The following is a 4,937-nucleotide window of genomic DNA, read 5'->3' as shown; positions in this document are numbered from 1 at the left end:
TATACATACATGTACATATGTCTACGATATAGCTATACACTAATTCTAAACGTATATATATGTATGTGTATATATATATATATATATATATATATATTCTCCTAGTCATTACATAGTGCTAAAAACTGAACAATTGCAATGGGTTTCTAAGGACTTTGAATGTAACACTTATTGCAATGATCTTATCTTCGAAAATGAGATTTTTTCCCTGCTACCTATCACTCGAAATTCTTTTGAGCAGTATATATAATTTGTATACAATTTTCAATTCCTTTGTTTTCAATAAAAATAGTGTTTAGACAATGAGATGTCAATTTTATATCTTTAGAACTAAAGTTATATTTTTATTGTTTGTACATTGATCTCAAATACTTGCCGTTAAATATGAGTTGTATGATAGAGGCAATATTTGTCAAAACTCTGCGTGATATATCTAAAAAAAGTAACTCAGCAATTTCACATTAATGTGATATTGGTGCTACACTAATTTTCATATATGCATATGTAGCTGAACTATTTTGCGTTTGTTTTTTGTTTTTTTTTAGATCAAAAAGATGAATTAGAGAAACATGTATGACTCTTTGCATTGCCTTCATGAACGAAGGAAAACGGTATATGATATTCTCAGACGAGATCTCTAATCTATTTGTTCACAAAAGCGTCCGATAAATAACGTCATTAAAGAAGCGTCGATTTTTGTTTTCAAAGATAGAAAGTTAATATTTCACTCACGAGAATTTGTTCCACAAATAAACATGATTGAAATTAATTGCCCACAGTTTCTCGTGTCTGACCGAGCGCTAATCCACGTTAAAGTCAAAGGGATATCTTAAACACACATACCAACTGCATGGAAATATACTTGTTGATATCTTTAAAATTCTTAAAATATAGCATGTGATCATAACTGCAAAATCTACCACTATTATAATGTTTAATTACTTCTATGAAATTGATGGCCCTGTGGAATTTATATTCCATCAAATTAATGGTTTCCCATCTTCTATACCCAAAATAATGGCAAAAGCAGCAGGTTCTACACTAAAAAAAAAAACATGACCACTTTTCCTTTTCGACTCTCAAATCGACATCCCTCCAGAATTTTCCATTTTTCCTTGTAACTTTGGATTTACGAACCATATTACCGTATTCCTGTAAATCAATATATAAATCCAAATGTTTTGTAAATAAACTAAATATTTGAAAATTACAAAGCCCTGGTCCGTGGCTACTTTGATGATGTGTTGCCACATGGAAATGGATCACATATATGTTTGAAATTATCCATCATTTAGCATCTCAGTTATGTTTAGTTTTCATGCAGTATATCAAGGACAACTCTATAACAAGCTACTTTTCTTTTTAAAATTGTAAAATGTGCTGGTTGAAAATTCAAGAGATATTTCAAGTTTTCCAGACATCCCCATTCTGGATGATCGGCAATATATTGTAAACATGTTAAAATACAAATATAATCTTTTGAGATTAATTGAATATATATTTACTGCTATTGAAATATTGATTTTTTGCCTTTAGCATAAGACCAGGAATTTCGGAGTAGGGTGTAAGTCAAGTATATAGATGCCACTGTTCAGCCGGTACTTTGTTTTATCAATTCCGAAAGGATGAAAGGAAAGTGTGAAATCGACGAAATTTGAGCTAAAACGTAAAGGCAGATGATATGCCGCTCAGCTTTTCCTCGGCGCGGTAACGATTCGGCAAACTCACTACCTTAACTTCCATATAAATATTGAAAACGTGTATATATGTATGTCACGGCAGATACGTTAGTATAACGGAAAACTTTGAGAGCTGCGAGAAAATATATATGTGTTGCTTTATATATGTAAATATATATTCGTATGAAAATTGGTATCAATTTCCGTCGAGGTCAACTTTGCCTTTCATCATTTCGGGGTCGAGAAAATAACTACCAGATGAACACTGGGCTGATGTAATCGACTTAGTCACTCCTTGTGCCATAATTTTAAACCAATATGAAAAATTGTATTTTCATTTATCTACTTAATGATTTGCGTTTGTTGTCACCAAAATATAAGCAGCAACTTAGATCTCTTACACATTACCTTCTTTTTTAACAATCTATCTTATAAAAACATTTTTTCGTATATTCATATATCTATCGTATAGTATCCTTGTTTTTCGTATATCTATATCGCAGTAGCTTAAGCGTGAGCGTTTCCTTGCAGCGTAATTCTTTTAACATTAACTTATTATTTGTTACTTTGCAAGAAATTGTATATTCCATTCCGGCAGGCGTGTGGTCACACTCTTTACATAATCGTGAATGTGTCTCCGATTATATACACCATTATTCGATCTATATTTCTGTCTCTCATTAAGAATTTATCGTTTAAGGGATGCGGTATGAACCAAACAAAATAGGAGCAATTTTGAAAAGATAATAAATCTAAAGCAGATAAGCAAATACACCTACATTTATTGCTTCGTACGATATCATTTCTCGAAATCAATCGTTATAATCACTTTCTATTGGCTCTATATACATCTATATAATAAAATGTGCCATAAGACATATTCACACCCTATGTTTATGTTCCTTTGTTTTTCTATCGTAGAGAATGGAATTGTTCATGACAATCGAGAAATTATATCAGAAAATAGGGAATCGAAAGTATTACGGTAATGAATCTATCTGAATAACATATATGCTACTTCTTCCATTAATACTAAGGGAACACAATTCGTTTTATTCATAAATGATAATTCAAGAAGACAACTAAATATTGTGTTTATCCATGTTATGGTAAAGAAAACACTTAAGCTCCCGAACAACTGAATAAAAATAAGTACTAAACTTTCCAATCTTCATGAAAAAAATGACGAATGTTTAGCATTATATTACAAAACATAGAAAATATGAAGAAATAATATGATTAAATATCCCTTCGCTAACAGTATTGGAAAATTAGGCAAAAAATATTAAGAAAATCGGTCAAACACGATCAACAGGATCAACAGGACATATAATTCACCATATATGAAAATATCCAAAATAAATCCCAAATTTATTCTCATAATAAGAAAAGGTTTTTGAGTTATGTTTCGATTACAAAAGCAGAATATGAAAAACTTCACGTTTCTAGAATGTACTGTAAGAAGTATAAAAGCAACAGTTTATGAAAGATGGATGTCTTCAACTTTGCTGTAATAACCATTTCGCCGATGTTACTAAAGAAAGTGCAGCATAGCCCAATATAAGAAAAGCCTGAACAACAAATAACTGTATTATAAAACTTATTATGTCTAGATAAAATGTAAAATGAGATTGAACTATTGAAACTGAGAATAGACAATAACCAGCATAAATAGATGGACAAAGGCTAGCAGATGAAATTTCAAATCTTCAAAAAGGAGAAAAAGACACAGAACTGCAAGTTCGTTTAAGAAATCGGAAAGAACAATGTGAAAATGAGTAATCAATTTATCTACACATATGAAATGGAAGCAAGACTGACTCTTCAAAATCGAAGAACAATTTTAAATGAATACAGAGTGAAAATCCATTCATAAACTTAAAAGCAACAATGTATATACCAGCCTACAACTTATTCTAGCAGTACCACCTCACGGTCCCAATTACCATAGATGATCTATCGATGGACATCGACAAAACCTAGACCGACCCTTAAAAATACCTTAACATGACCACCGTCCACTAATTACATAGATTGATTCGCAAACAGGGAAACTAGAAATTGGAATTGAAGGTATATTATTAATTGAAACAGAAATCCATGAACTTGTATTTAGAGAAAATTCAACAAATAGTTGGACACCTGCTAGGGAGAATAAACAAAATAGAATACAGAGTAGTCATTTTAGACGACACCAACTCCAAATGAAAGGAATAACTTCAGAGGATTTAACAAACAGCACAATAATGAAATATGCTTAAGCTACATAAATATGTTCCGAAATGTATGACAAATACAGATGTTTCTTATAAGATAAACTGGGACACTCGAAGTATTCCAGTCACGAAAAACCAAAGCCAACCAAACTCCCACAAAGAATCTATACAAATCCTTACAGAAAAAAATGTTTACAAAAATCCTAACAATTTTTTTTTTTTTTTTTCATCTTTACCAAAACACATAAAATATGTCTGCAATTGAAAATAATGCTGCAGAATTCCGCAGGAAACTTAAATTAACAGAAAAGTATTCTGAGGGAAATATATGACAAAAAAGCAAACGTAAACTCTACATCCACACACTCCAATCCAAATGTACGAAATACTTCTTTTGATAAATTCTGCGATCGTATTTCAAAATCTCCCGTAGAAAACAACTCTGAGGAACGTGAAGGCCACTCAAAGTAGACCTCACACATGGTTCCATCTAGAGAAACAATGCAGTTGCTACGGCAGTGCTTTGGAGAGAGAATTATCTCCCGCTACGGCAATGTCAACTAGCGTTCACTTTCCCCAGGCTTTATTAGCCCGGATATTTTTTCTTGTAGCGATACCTGAAAGAAAGGGTTTACGATTCTGGTAGAACTGAAGCTGAACATCAATAGAGAAATAAAAACGTGGTGTTAAAACGTGGGTAGCTGATGAAGTAGAATGTTCTCTATGTGGCTCGTGTGTTCTCGTCTACGTTTGTTTGCAATGTCCTGTACCCAGATATGCACCTATACATACAGGTGGATGTCGGTATGCACATACCTGTACATATATATGCATATACTCATTTACTTTTGTTTTTACATGATTGAACGCAGCGTCTCACAAAAATTGTAAGTAGTTTTCGTAAACTTATCCCCCGACGCTACTCTATCTCTTTCTCTTTCTCTTTCCTTTCTCCCCCCCCCCTCGTTCTTCCTCTGTACTACTACGTATCTCGCCTTACCCCTCTTGTTCTTCCTCTGTACTACTACGTATCTCGCCTTAC

The sequence above is a fragment of the Octopus bimaculoides genome, chromosome 9 (assembly GCF_001194135.2).
Source record: "Octopus bimaculoides isolate UCB-OBI-ISO-001 chromosome 9, ASM119413v2, whole genome shotgun sequence".
NCBI lineage: Eukaryota > Metazoa > Mollusca > Cephalopoda > Octopoda > Octopodidae > Octopus > Octopus bimaculoides.
The sequence above is the reverse complement of the archived record's forward strand: the minus strand, read 5'-3'. Positions refer to the sequence as shown.